Source organism: Tympanuchus pallidicinctus, unplaced genomic scaffold, assembly GCF_026119805.1.
Source record: "Tympanuchus pallidicinctus isolate F22 unplaced genomic scaffold, pur_lepc_1.0 scaffold10, whole genome shotgun sequence".
Taxonomy (NCBI): Eukaryota; Metazoa; Chordata; class Aves; order Galliformes; family Phasianidae; genus Tympanuchus; species Tympanuchus pallidicinctus.
Genome location: NW_026294619.1, coordinates 20,025,277 through 20,040,943, shown reverse-complemented (window position 1 = coordinate 20,040,943; position 15,667 = coordinate 20,025,277). Strand labels below are relative to the sequence as shown.

The window sequence follows — 15,667 nt, the reverse complement described above, 5'->3', positions numbered from 1 at the left end:
TAATGTAGTTAGGAAAAAATGAACTTTACAAGGTGATTGTACAGTGTAACACAAATACCCATGCCAAAAAATCAAACAGGAGATCATAAAGAAAAGTATTTAGCACAGATTTTTTTCACAGGCATTCCAATTTTTTAAGATTTACCAACAAGAAATCCACAAATAACAACTTCTAAATTTTCCATCAATTTTAATAATTGTTACAAAAAAAGCTGTTTACTTGGAAGAAGATTATAAATGTTGTACAGCATCAGTGGCAGTATTTAGTATGATGTGAAAGGAGGAGTTTTATATGTTATTTCAATTTCAGATTTTGTTATGCATGCCAGTTATAGCATTGTATATCATGATATCCCTTTACCAATTAATTTAAAAGAGGACAAATTCTGATTCCGTATCAGGAATCCCCCATATCCTTGCAAGGTATGGGGATCTAAGAGAAATATGGTATGGATTCCTAAGAGGAAATATGGGATTTTTGTTACAGACTACACAGAACATCCTGTGAACAAAACAAAACAGAACATAACAAAACAACAAAAAACAAACAAACAAAAAAGGCAGAACAAAGTGTTTCCCATCTCCCTTGAGTCAGCAGAAAGCCAGAAGAAATAGTTTTATACAAGGGAATTGTGGTGAAGATGATCTCCTCAGACCAAGCCTGAAGGTAAGCCAGCAATCTTCAGATACATCAGCACAAGTCTTCTTTCCCATTTCCTTGCTTCTCTTCTGGCTGGTCCCTTCAAATCTGCATCAGAGGTTCTTCATCTAGTGCAGACGGAAGTGCATTACACAGAGTGGGCTGCAGCTCTCCTGCTGAGTCCAGCTGCTGACTGATTCATGCAGACTGCACTGTGGCAGTGCAGCGTACCACCCACCACATCCTGTAAGACCACCACTGCCATACAGCCTGGCCCAACTTTCAGGTGTCCCACAACACAATTCTGTAGAATTGTTATCTAAAAGTGGTCTTTCCAAAAAGAAAGAGAGTCACTGCAAGTCATGAAGTACTCCTTGGAGGGCAATGAATCTGTCAGCTGTAAATATAATAAAAAGCCTCAGTCCCACAGACACTTACAAACCTGCTTAAATTCAAATCTCTGAGTAGCCTCTTTGAGTGAAAGAGAGCTTCAAACATAAAACTAAACAAAATCTGTAAGTATTTACAGGATCAAGAAATGAAGCAAAAAATGTTGCTGGTCTTCTTCCCCACCATCCAAATAAATTAAAAGCAAATCTTCCCAGTGTGTAAGACTCATTGTGAAAAAGGACTACAATGCGTGGCTGTTTCAATACTGCAAGAAAAGTGATACAACTCAGAAAATATCTACCTGATTTTTCTTCACCATTATTTCAAATTCAGTGTTTTCTTTTGCTTTCAATTACTTTTTCTTGCTCTGTTCATTTCCATAGAGGGATGAACTCATAGTCTCTTTTTTGTAATGTTTACAGTAACGTTAAAAACTCTAAAATTGCAGCTGATCATTAGTTCTGATGTTCATTTGAAAATCATTTTCTGGGAAAAGAAAACATTGTATACCCCTTGGCTTCTTAACTAACATGCTCCAGTCAAGATTGAATCTGTAATCAAATTTTCATCTCCACAAAACATATTGGGATTCATTTATTTTTTCCACTAAGGCAATACTTTTAAAAGTAGCTGTTGAGACCTACAGCCAGCAAGTGTGTAGTACTGCTCATGTGAGAAGGCACCTGCATCAGAGAATCTCCATGGTGGTACAGCAAGTAGATAATGGGGCTCCAAAACCTGCTACTGTATTAGCAAAGATAGTATAACAGAATGGAAGAGTCCAATGTGAACTTTTAATTACCTCATTAAAAATTTATGCTTATGCACACTAATTATAAGGAAAGAGGCTTCTTTATATACAAGTATTTTAAGTAGCATGTAACATCTAATTAACTAGAAAGAAATGCAAAGCTATTTTTAATATATAAACACATATATTTAATAGTCACGATTACAGGTAGGTGTTTTAAATAACTATTTGGACAAATCCAATCTGTGCAAGGTGACAAGTCCCACAACAGTTTTCCAATAATTCAGTAAAATGAACTAGAGTATTAGATGGTTGATAAATACCCTCTCTGTTGAAAACATGCTACAGAAAAGCATACATTCTGTTCTGTCCATCATAAGGAAAATGCTTGTTTGTTTTTTTAATATTTTACCTACGAAGTTAATATTAAATGTTTATGTTATTTCTGAAATACCAGATTAAAATTGTTCTTAAAATGGTTCTTCTTCATGATCTGGCTCATAGTCCCCGAAGGAAGAGGCAGCAGCCATTTCCCAAGACACAAAAGCTGGTGGATTTTTTTACAAAACAACCATGAATCTGTTTGAGACTTTTCTCATTGCTAAAGCCTCTTTCAGCTTGCAACCATTAATTTCAGGTTTTTTTTCAGTTCAGAATGCTGCATCAGCAGCTGAAGGAATGTACGTTAAATGTATAGTAATGTTTTACTGTCCATTTCCAGATTTCAAAAAATTTGACATAAATTCAGTACTTCATCCTGAGACAGTCTCAGCTCCTTCAACTCTTAATTTTTAAAGAATCAGAAAACCAGTGAAATCTCATAGCTCACAGTGCCTCATTGGCATGCTCAACCAAACTCAAACACTATTGATCAGCTCCTGTTATTGGATATTGATTTCCCTGCAAAATTAACTAATCCTCTTCAAAAAGCAGGGTAATTTGATGTCCTCACCTCATAGTGCACACGTTTTCCATTAAAAACATCAAGAGGAAAGTACATGTGTTTAAGAAATGAGTTGTGTTTCTTTGTGAGTGTTTGTTCCATAAAATAATTTTTTTCCGTCCCATTAAATTGAAAAACTTTATGTCTACTATACACAATGGAAAAAATTCGTTGACTTCAACGTGCATTACATCAGGCCCTCTGTGCTTACTTCTAGTTGTTCCAGGCACAGCTTTCCCAGTGCCTAATGTGGAATCAGTCACTTGAAATCATTCAGGGCTTTTATAACACTTCATTATGTATGATACAACTTCTTTCACAATAAATTCTTTCAAATGCAATTCTTGTTCAGAGACACAAGCTCATGATTAATTCATTATGTGTATGCAAGAACTGCACCCTTTTCTACAAAAGGTTAAAGGGAGATTTGCTGTAACTAACACCTGCAATTAAATCACCAATAATTTCTTGTAAAAATATCAGTGGTTTATTTAAAGAAAAATGCTTATATTGAACATTATGAAAAACATTCAAAAGTACAAATGTATGTAATACGCTTTAAGTACTTATTACTATGAATCTTTGAGAGTGTAACAAAGAAGAATAAATCAGAATTAAAACTGGAGAAGGAGGAGGAGTGCTATCACTCCAAGAAAAATAGTAAAATTCTGCAAGTAAATTGCTTTCTCATATGGCTCTATCTACACTGAACTCTACTTCAATCCACTTTTGGATGGGTTTCTTTGTGAAATAATTGTGAAAAAGATCCCATACATGTCAGTGTATGAAATAGTGTTAGATCTGTACAGTGTAAAGTATTTAAATGCTCCTATACTATCCAGATTTCAAGATGAAACTGGACTGTTGTATGATCTCATCTCTCCCTCCCTAAATGTAATTTGTCAAAACTTAAATGTTGCTGCTTTCACTTTCTGCTTTCTATACTGGGTTTCAACAGACTGAAATTCAGAGTGTCGTTTTTCTCCTCTAACATTTTCTCTAACCAGTTATTAAGAAATTGAAGCTGTTGCGCCGTTCCTCTTCAACATACCTCTAGCTTTTAATCTTTTGCTAAATGGTAAACCTACCACTACTGCAGTCATTTAATTAGCTGTTTTTCAAAACTGTGGATAGTTTGTGGATAGTTCAGTTATACACAGCTCTCAAGGGCAAAAAGGATCATGACAAACATCCATCACAGCCTATTGCATTTTATGGGACTGCTCTGCATCACGTCTTGCTTTAAATGGAGTGGTTGTGCTTGAATTAGTCCAAGGTTTTTAGGAAAAGCAAACAGTTATATCAATATAAAGCATATATTTATACACTAGTATATGCATATACTAGAAAAAAAATAGTTGGGAATCCATACTAACCCATTTTATATGGTTTTTGGGTACTGATTTTTAAAGTGTTTTACTTTCAGGATGGTTTTATTTTATTTTATTTTATTTTATTTTATTTTATTTTATTTTATTTTATTTTAACTTCATCTACTATATTTCAATTATCCAAAAGCTCATTCTGAATAATATTATTAAAATGATTGTAATAGGTGTTAAAGCAGTAACTTTATCCTGTCTTAAACAAGACAGCTTGTCAGAGAAGATAACAATTTAAATACCACTGATGAAAGATTTCATTTTGTGATAAGTTCAATTCACTGTCATCCACCTGAGGGGATTCCGAAGTGATTAACTCCTTTTCAAGTTTGCTAGGTAAAATGCTTCCTCCCTGGGCTATTCCCATTTTGTTTTCCCATGTGCAATGAATTCACCAAAGTTCCACATCTGGCGTGGAGGAAACAGGCATTATTTTTGAGAAAGTATTACTTTTCTATGGAAGACAATTCCTTTAGAGAGTTTTCTCATAAAAAGCAGAGATATGAACTTTGTTTAAACAGTGGTCAACTCAAAACATGACAGATTTCCAGAAAAGCTTCCAACACTCAGGTTGTTTCCCACTGGTCCTTGGCTGTTTGAAGGACACACAGCTCCTGACTGCTTCCTGACTGCTGGAGCAGCTATCTTTCTCTCTTGATCATCCTACCTTCAGTGTATCCAGAATAAAAGCTTATGTATTTGTTCATAATATATCACACTAAAATTCAACTGTTTTAGACTTTTTTTTTTTTTTTTTTTTTTTTTTTTTTTTTACATTTGGCAAAAGCAGACATTTGGAAAGACATTACATTTTCTTGTCTTATAGTGCATCCTTACAGGACAGTGCAAGCATAAACACTTCATGCAGAACAGCACAGAGTATCATAGAAACTAGCTAACACAAGCATATAAATGTTCAAAATGAACATTCAAAATGTTCAAAATGCTCAAAATGAAGCTGAGTTAATCGTATAGAAGGAGTTTCTGATAATTTACCCATCTCAGGCGTGCATTTGTGTGCTTACACAGAGACAAAATTACTTTTAGTATGATTACAATAAGTTTTAAGTTTACAGCAGACTGATATTTGATTTTTGTTTGTGTACAAGATATCAAAGAATTACTGTTCTTTTTCTTCTTGTCTTTAACTGAATGCAGGTGAGTTTTGGTGGTTGCTTTAACAGGGTGCAGTCAAAAATTTTTAAACAAGTAATAGCCTACTCTTCTCTACCATCTCTTTGCCTACACGTGATAGAAATTTCTGTTCTTTTCAAAATGTGAAGGATTCCTTCATCCTATTCTCCCTCAGTTCCCCTTACTCTTAAACACCAATATCATAGTTTCTGCTCAGAAAGAGCTGACGGAAGTAGGAAAGGCATTCATTTCAAATTCTCCACGTCTTGTTTACTCCTCTAAAGTTACAGCAATGGTTTATGATGTACCTGATTTGTCATTAGAACTGCAGTAGTTAATTTCTACGTATTGAAGAGAGGCCAAATCTGTAGGCAATCTCAAGATCTCTGCAATACAGGAGTAGAGGCTTCTTCATTCATTGCTGATGAATAGAGGGTGAGGATGATAAAAGGCATACAATTACTATTCTATACTAAGACAAATCTGAATGCTCTATGTCTGAAATTTAGTAAGAGTTTTTAAAAATACAATCCAGCAATTATTTTGCTTGACTCCTGTGTTCCTCCACTATAAATTCTCTGTATATATTAACACTGCCCTCCTGGCAGGGACTTGAGCCAGCTGTTAATGGTTTTGTTGCTGGGAAAATAATTAAAAAAAAAAAAGAAGATTGTGTGTCCTTGATGTGTCACTGGTATAAATAAATATTTTCAGAGATGGATATGAACCTAGATGCTATAATTTTTACTTGACAGATTAGGACAGCTGGGCTGAGAGCATCTGACAGCTAGATACAGTCTGATTTATAAGACTGAGTAGGGAAGCATGACAGACATATGTACTTATTAAAGATACATTTACAAAATGACCCAGTTTAATTTGACAACTCTGCTGGTTAAAGTCTCAGAAAGTCTAAAGATATTACTTTGTACATAAGATCAAGGCTCTAAAAATTCAGTGTAGCTTAAAAAACACAGGCAGATAGTTTCCCACATTGATAAAATGTAAGTACATTCATGAACGCTGTAAAACTAGTAAATTTTTTAGCAGGATAAATTACAGCAGCTGAGTGATTCCACATATTTAGTGGATGTAAAAAAATATATTTATGTATAATATATATGCAGTATTGCATGTTGTATATTATTTTATATAATAGTAATAAATTATTTTATTGTAATGTGCAATGAGAATATTTGTATATTAAAGTATATATATCAGGAAGTACTTTCATAGTAAATTCCTAACATCACTATTTTTGCTGTTCATGAAATTGACAGCTAGTTTCGACAAATTCAAGTATTTTTCCCTAGAAATTTATGAAAAAAATATAAACATGCTTCCACTACAGAAACAACAATCCAATCTGACTTACTTTCGAAATTCTGCTTTCCCAACATGGTCTCTCACAATTCATCTTCAATTTATGCGGAAGTCAACATTTCAGAGACCATACAAATTGTCCTTTACTGCTTCTCTGACTCCCTAAAGATTACTTATTGGAAATATATTTTCAGTGTTTCTCATTGATGTAACCAGCCTTCAAGGAGAGGAAATAACAGCACAATAACAGTTGATCCGCACAATAGCAGTAGTTATTGTGTTCTTTGTACATGTTGTAGTTTCCCTGGAAGTAAATAGGAGACATTACTTTCAAAGGGACTTACATGTTTTCCATATATGTTAAATGATGCCCTTCATTGGACTCAGCTGTGCTAAACTAGAAGATAGGAACTTCCTATTCATTTTCATGAATGTGGTGAAGCTTTTGAGAATACATGTCATCACAAAAGATGGCTAAGTGCTTGTGCTTTTGCTAAATTCTTACTGAAACTTCAAGGACCTCTCCTAATTTAAAGTTTCCTTGGGAGAGTAGAGGGGAGCTTCAAGATTTAGGTTTGACTTTTTTGTTTGTTTGTTTGTTTTTGTTTTGTTTTGGTAGCAACACTGCAGAAAAGATGTTCTGCAGAATTGTAAGTTGTCTTTCCATCCCTGTCTTTCAGATGAAATTCATCTCTTTAGAAAATACAGGCATCACCTTTCTAGTGTAAATCAGTGCAGCAGAAAAAGACTTGCATATCTTCCATGCAGATAATACAGTAAATTTGTATAAATAGTAATAGATATATCCAGAAGTCTTAGCAAACTTCAAAAACTTTTTACTATATTATGTGATTACAAGTGAAAAAAAATGTTTCTTCTTTTTGCTGTCAGAAAAAATATGCAGAAAAATAAACTTATGTTTCCTCCCTTTCCCTCTGGATTCAGATTCTTCTATTCACTTTTTCCAAATAGAAAAAGTGGAAAATTTTCCTTACTGTATCTAATACAACACTGCAAAGGAAAACGAAAGATGCAGGCCAGCTGGCAAGATAAAAAGCAAATAAATTAAAAAATGTTACTGCATTATATTGCAAAAATGTTGGACGATGTGAAGTAGCTGAATATAAACCAGATATAATAATTGCTTTAAAGATAAAACTCAACACTATGTTACTTACCCATGCAAATTGACAGTCTCATCTTAATTTTCTGCAGTCCAGCTTTTCTTCACTCACTTAAGTTTCTCACTTGAAATGCTTATCGTTCTTGTTTTACCCTAGGAAAACCCTTCACACTTTTGCTTCTCATCTTTCTTACTGACAATAAAGTAGATACTATAAGCTTAAAGAACTGTTGTGCACCAATAGACCATAAATAAACTAATAACTCTAATAAACAAGAAAAGAAAGCACTGCACAAGAAATCTTATCTATCAAACAAAGAAAAAATGGCAAGAAATAAAGAAATGCAATGACAACACTTTCTCCAAAATAAATTTGTTTTCTCCAAAGTGCAACATTAATTTGTAGACGGAAGTTTGGAGAAGTCATTTCTAATAAGTAGGCCCACTCACCCTGAGCAGGTTTCTGAAGAATTTCTTTTTTTTAAAACAAACAACAACAACAGACAAAATTATATATTTTTGCTACATATATATATGGGTCCAATGTATTTGCAATACATCAGAATGACTCCAGTGCATACTAAGGTGATAATAAAGATGTTTATTGTACTTGAAAACATTATTTTCCATGGGCAAAAATTAGCATGCCATTTGTATTGTGTGAAAGGAAAAGACCAAATATTTTCCATCGAGTCTGTAGCCAGTTACAAGAAGAAAGAAGGTTTTCAAGGAGGTGATTATAATGCATAAAAAAATTCAGAAATAGAAAAGTTTAATCAGCTGAACAGACTGTCTAGTGCATAGTTCATTAATGAAAGGCTTACTTTTTCTTGTAATAATGATAAGTTTTATGTGAATTACGATCTTTGACCTCAATTGATGAGAGTAAAATTCATAGTTACGAATGTAAATACAGAAAAATAAAAATAAAAGCAAACAAACAAACAAACCCAAAAAAACAACTTTGCAGCTCTTAAAATGAGAATTAAATATTCTTTAATTCTGTTGTGCTATATCCAGTCTCAGACCCCATTTCAATAGATCTGCTACACTTTAAATAGGAGGTTTTGTAATATGTTAAGAGGACACAAGCTGCGGCATGCAGTTAAGTCTTTTGAGTAACTACCCTTATCACTGATTTTCCCCAACTCCTTGCCCTTTGTGTTTTTGAGCCACCCTAAAATGCTGATAAGTTTTTAGATACTATGTTAAAAGTCACTACTTCTAACACAGCTGTTAGAAAAAAATTGATGCCAGATCCAGTCTATATATAGTGCTTGAAAAGCACATCCTCTTGTTTTCTTAATTTTGGATGAAACACATAAAAATTAAGCTTTAAATGGAAATACATTTTCAAATTCAAGTGGAAAAGAAACTTATGTCATTCTGTAATCACTCAGTCTGTGTGCTATTACTCTTGTTGAACTAGATGGCGTGGATACAACACTAAGGTTCTGCACATGATTAACATTTTATTCTTCCTGTAACTTGCTATAAACCTCATATGAACTTGCAAGTTGGCAACAGCATGGTAAGAGTTAGGTGCCAAACTGTATGAGACATTTTTTCCAAACAGAATCACCTTCCTTGAATGTAGTTTCTTTTCCCTCTCTCTTCCTCTTTTCTACTTCTGACCCCCAGTATCTAGTTGGATGTTTCATCTGTACTAGGGACTTCAAGAATTCATCCTAGGCTTAAAATACTCCTTTAAGAGATCTTTCAAACTTTCGCCTCTAGCCTTGCTCTTTTTGCCAAGAAATACTGCAGAAAACATACCAGATATTGCAATCTTGGCAAGCATGATGCAGACTGAGGTCCATAGGTTCCAGAAGTGTAGATGTGTCTGATAGTAGCCAGGCATTTTCAGTCATGGCTCCATGTGATATATTAGCAGGTTACTCTGTAGGTTCAATGTCCAAAGAATCAGTCTGGTTGGCCACTTGGTCTTGCAGGAAGCTTTTCAGCTCTCAGGAGCTGGAACAACATCTTTACTCAAATTTTGTGAACATACTCAGTGGAACATCTCAAGGTCTTTACTATTGGCCATATTTTACACATCCACTGAAGGATTTTTAATACCTTAGACAAAGTTTCTGCCTTGTACAGGACTTGGAAATGAAAGCCTGAAGAGTTTTTCTACAAATAATCAGCTTTTTTAATTGAAGATAATATAATGAGATTTTCCCACACAGCTCTTTCAGACAGTAGTTAACCTAGATACAGGTAAAACAATGAATGGAAGCTGAGCTTGTTAAAATCCCACAGGTCTACTGCCAACATTGCCTCCCACTGTACTATTTGGGGATCATCTCTGATTTATGATTAATGAAAACAAGCTTTTGTCTTCAGCTTTTGTTTGTCAAGGCTTTTTTTATCTGTTAGGAGGAAGAAGTATGGTTTGGCCAAATCACTTCCTTGTTAACATGCTTTCATTCTTGTAGTGAACTCATTCCCATTACATCCAGCAGGTGAAAAATGAATGCATGCACAGCAGCATGATTTGAAATCTCTACAGCATACGGAAACAGCTAGACATTTCAATTCGTTGCTGATAAATTTGTTTCTTTGAAAACATGGAATGTACTTCAAAAATATCAATGTGATGCCTCAGTGAACATCCCTTTATTGAAAATCAGAACAACAATACAATTCTGGTCACAAACAAATGGCCTGACAAAGTCCAAACACAGACAGTCAAGGCCCTGTTCTGTCTTCAGATTCACAAGACTGATTGCTGTGGAAAGCCCACCATGCACCCCGGGGAATAATTGGCCTTTAATTTATAAAACCTTTAGGTCCATTTTATCCAGATGATGAAAGCTCTCCCCTTTTCCTGCTACCAACCCAATTTGCCAGATTACATTTTGCTCAGAAAAGAGAATAGCTCTATCTGCATTACTAGAAATGGTGGGAACAGGGAAACACTGAAAAATAAACTGATTTGCTCAAAGCCATTAGCATTTGCAAAGAATACTGACTCTCAGACATTGAGTTCACTGTGATGCAGCTTTTCAAGCTGCTCTGTGAGTTGCTTGGTACTCTGGAGATTGTACACTGATGATACAGAAAGAAAGGGAAAAAACACTGTGAATTAAAATAGAAGTTTGAGAAAGTCACAGAACAGGTTATCTATGGAAGCATTTAAATATATGACTGGTGACAGATACGAGTAGCAACAGAAAAAGAAGATAACAAAAGATAAGAGAGGAAATATCTTCAGCACCATTAAGTAACAGGGTAAGAATTTTATTTGTTCTGCAAAACCAAGCATTTGTAAATCAGGAGATGACACATATCAGAATTTAGGTGAGGCATACCTGTCAACTTGAATTTTGAGTAACTACATATAGGAAAATGATTGAAGTTGCTGTAGTTGTTGCATTGATATACCTCCATTTGTCATCCTAGATTTAAAATTAGCACTGAAAGACCTTGTTTACAATTGTCCTTTCTTTCATTTTGCTTATGGTTCATCAGGGTTTTACATGCCCAAATGCCATAAAGAATGACTGAATCCAAGCCACAACTTCATTTCCTAGTTTCCTTGGAGTCCAAAACTAGTACTGGAGCATTTTCTTCTGAGAAGTTATTAGGTTAGAAAACTGGTCAGTTCTTTTCATGCCTTCTAAGTCTCCCATTGGTCAATCAAAGGCCTTGTAAGGAAATTCCAATGGCTGAAGCTTTAGATCCTGTTGAAGTCACAAGATGTCTTCTAGCGTCCCACTCCTGTGACCCCAGTGGCTTAGTCTGAGTGTGGTGGCAGCTTCAGCCAAGCTCTTGGGAAGTGGTGGCCATATCCCTTTTCCATGGACCTCCAGGAGCAGCTAGGCAGTACAACCTTCCCTGAGCTGAAGTCATCCCACTGCAAATATGGCTACAGAGAACTAATTCTTCTCACAAGTTTTTTTTTGGCTCCTCTTTAAATCAGTGAGTCTTGTGTGAATAAGCCTCTTCCTCTATGCTTAGGCATTCTGAAAAACAAAAAACAAATGACTGGCTGTAACTTTGCGTGGGACAATTTGCAGGCTTTTTAGAGTATGAAGACTTCAACCATACAAATTTTCATTAGTTTACATACACAGATAGAAAAAAGTAGTAGTTACATTAGAATGCTTAGTTATACTTTCATGTAACATCTTGTATGTCAACAAAAAGAAGAAAATTGGCATTCCTGTTTGAATGGACCCCTCTTATGCTTCAGAATCTAGAATAATTATTGATAATTATGTGATATATAAAACACTACATGATGGAAAAATGATGGGAACTCTACAGATACAACAAAATTCAGGTCTGTGCTGTAAGTAAGGAACCTGCATCTGTCAGCTCACCATGGAAAGAATAAAATTCAAATGACAGCAAACCAGACAAAAAATTAAAAGGTTTTTTTTACTCATACTTATGAAAATGTTCACAAAATAGAAGGTGAGTGGATTCAGAAATACTGGTGAAGTAAGCAGCAATTTTAAAAATTGTGTTGGGAAAGAATGTATGTAATAAGTCTTTTACACTTTCAGAACAGTTTCACTTCACAAAGATATGAAGTGATCATCTTTGATGACTATCTATCTAAAAATTTAACTTCAAATAGTATCTAAATTTTTGGTAAGAAGATTTGCACCACAAGAGAGAAGAACTATGACACTGCAGTATAACTGCCCTTAAGGACAGTTTCCCAGGGAATCCCACTCAGCAGTTCCTTGAGCAACCAAAAGTTTGCTCTCCTAAAGCACAGGGTCCTAACTCTGCTTTTTGCCAGGCCTGCATTCTTCAAGATCACAAACTGCACCAAGGCATGGTCACTACAGCCCAGGCTGCCTCCAATCTTAACCTCTCTAACACTCTCCTCAGCATTGGTGAGCACGAGGTCTAGTAAGGTTTCACTTCAGATTGGTCCATTTATTACGTGGACCAGGAAGTTGTCCTTGACAGACTCCAGGAATCTCCTGGATTGTCTGCCACCCACCATGCCATTGATTTCTAATTCTACAAGCAAAACATGACAAGTATTAACAGAAACTACATTTTGTGGAACTGTAATTGTGAACATAAAAAAAACACACCAATGTTTGTAAGAGTGGTAATGGTATTCTTTTTTCCCAGTGCTATCTGTTAAAAAAAAAAAAAAAAGTAATACAAGTTTGTCCTTTAGCATGAAAACATTTTTAAGAATTATCCTTAAGAATACTGAATGTGAATGAATAAGCAGGGAAAAAAATAAGTACAAAAACAAAAGGAATATCTGCTAAAACTGGGCTACTAGATAGTTTCATGGCAGAATTATCTAGGTATTAGTTGCTCTACCACAAAATATGTTCCTGTTGCAACCACAAAATTTAACACATTAATAAAAACAACCAATCGATGTAACAACAGCAGTTGGTTATCTGTAAAGTTCAACACTTAATCATAATTATGTCAGGAAAAGCTGACATGACTAAGTATAGGAAATCATATAAAGACAACGTAGAAGTAACCAGTCATTCCTAAATCATCAATTTGGCCAATGACTTCAATTACTTCTCTTTAAGTTTTCTTGAAAAAAAAATGATTAATCCCTTTTCCATACAGCTTTTCCAGTTATCAAATTAAGATTTAAGCTAAATCCATGAGTGCAACGATAGTTTAATTACATTAAACCACATAAAATTCGCAATGAGGAAGATAACTACTTTACTATGAAACACTTAATATATTAATAAAACTAGTGCATTTTCTTTCTCATGAAATATTATGCTGCTATTGTAACAACTACTCTTGCTTGGTAGGTGGATATAAAGAAAACAGAATATTTACAGCCTTGTATACAATTTCTTTTCCTAGGGCACCAGGTGCAATAAATGCCACCAGAAGGATGCTCTAGGCAATGCCATGCTGTCTAACATGGCTTGGCATACATTAGCTCAAAGCCTTTGTGTCTTTGCAGACTTTGATTAAGGGCCACTGTTAGAAGTCCTATGGGTTTTTACTTGATCCAGTGTAGCATAGGGAGTGGTTTTTTTCTTTATCACAGTTGCCAAAAATATGCCAGTTAAGATAATTACATTTCAATTTAAATTGGTAATTTAATGGAAATTTTAAACCATGATGTAGGGCAGGTTACATACTTCCAGTCCAAAACCACAACAATAGATGTTGTCTGTTGCAGATGATTTAACAGCTCAGAGCTATATTTTTGGCTCTCCATGAGAAGAGACAGTTTTAGGACTCCCCATAGTTTTACAGAATTTTCTTCAATCTGTTTTAAGTGTTGCCTTCATTTTTAAGAAGCAGAGCAAAGGATCTGCATGTGTTTTTTGTTTGTTTTAATATAGCAGTATCACCTGCCTGCTATTACGTCCTTCATTAACTGTCTTTTTGAGTCATAATAAATGAAAAAAAATTCCTCTTAACAATATTTGCTCCTTTTGGGAGGACAAGTAGAACTGTCTGCCACTTCTCTGTTGTTTTCACTATTTGTTTCAGAGCTGACACAGAAGCCTGGCAGTTGCAACATACTGTAAGGGGAATCAGTTTCCTTTGTTTGGAGCGCAGTGTGTACCGTCATTTACATAATAAAATCCTCACACAAATAACAGATGGTGAAGAGGCACTCATGTTGCCACATGTTGGAAGCATGATACAGTTCCTGGATGAACTTGTTTGTCTTACTTTTGCCTACAGATGTCTTCCAGCTATTAAACCTCACAGGTTAGTCAGCTGGTGAAAGGTTTTAAGACAAAAATCTTTTTTAGGCAAAAATCTGTCACCAGAGTTTTCCTTTTTCCAGAAGAAGGAAAAAGCTGTATCCTGATAGAAACACTCAATTAATTGAAATGTTTTACAGCACCATGAAAAAAAAAAAATAAATCAGTCTTTCTGTTTTACCATGGGATCATAGAATCCTTAGAGTTGGAAAGGACCTTTAAAGATCATCCAGTTCAGCTCCTTTTCAATGAACAGGGACATCCTCAGCTCAATCAAGTTGCCCAGGGCCTTATACAGTCTTGAAAGTCTCCAGGGACAGGGCATCAACCATAACACTAGGTAACCTGTTGCGGTACCTCACCATCCTCACTGTAAAAGACTTTTTCCTTATATCCAACCTAAATCTACGCTCTTTAAGCTTGAAGCCATTTCCCTTTTTTCTATCACTGGACACTGCTAGAGAGTCTTTCCCCTTCCTTTCTGTAGCTCCCCTTCACATACTGAAAGACTGTTATCAGGTAACCTTGGATCCTCCTCTTCTTCAAGCTGAATAGCCCCAGCTCTCTCAGCCTGTACTCATAGGAAAGGTATTCCATGCGTAGGACCATTTTGTGGCCCCCCTCTGGATGCACCCCAACAAGTCTGTCTCTTCTGTACTGAGGACTCTAGTAAGGCCTCTCCAGCAAAGAACAGAGGTGCAGGATCACCTCCCTCACCCTGCTAAAATGGTTCACTGTAGAAGACAGCAAACCCCTCTGAGTATAAGCTGTTTTCTCTTTTTTTGAATTCTTTTCTGAGCAGAAGTTGGGGATAGAGAGAGCAATGCTAATGCTGTATATCAGTAACATCAGTTCTTGGATACATTACCATTAATTCTATGTGCAAATTAAGTGTCAAAAAAAAAAAAAAAAAAAAAAAGTCTGTCACATGGAATAACAGCCTTACAGCCTGCATACAGTGCAGTGAAATAAGATCACACTACACTCCCTAATTAGAGCTAATGGATCTGTTCCTGATGCTACTTACACTGATTTTATGATCATATAATCTGTTTTGCCATCTCCAGTGGAGCTTCTCTTAAATATGAATCAGCACTCTGGATGAAAAAGAGGCATTTAAATGAGTAGCCAGTCAAGTCTCCTTAGGTGCACTTATTTCTCCTCAGATGCACACTTCCATACTGCTTTCAAAGACAAACCATGCTGCAGTTTCAATACAGGTGTTGGGATTGAGAATACAGGCAAAATATGGGTCTGTTTCATCACCTCTATTTTATCTGAAATATGGCATTTTG

At 35.3% G+C, this 15,667-nt stretch overlaps 1 long non-coding RNA gene across 2 annotated transcripts in view; it reads right to left on the bottom strand.

Annotated features, from left to right (window-relative positions):
• Positions 1 to 5,017: 5,017 nt before the first annotated feature.
• The window catches only part of LOC128072962 (uncharacterized), a 64,178-nt gene continuing 53,528 nt past the window's right edge, over positions 5,018 to 15,667 (bottom strand). The window contains exons 4-5 of one of the 2 annotated variants that reach the window (XR_008202547.1): positions 15,400 to 15,469; positions 5,018 to 11,657 (exon numbers count right to left, since the gene is read on the bottom strand). This is a non-coding gene — a long non-coding RNA (uncharacterized LOC128072962). The remainder of the gene's footprint in view (positions 11,658 to 15,399; positions 15,470 to 15,667) is intronic. The other variant, XR_008202548.1, reaches the window with a different exon arrangement.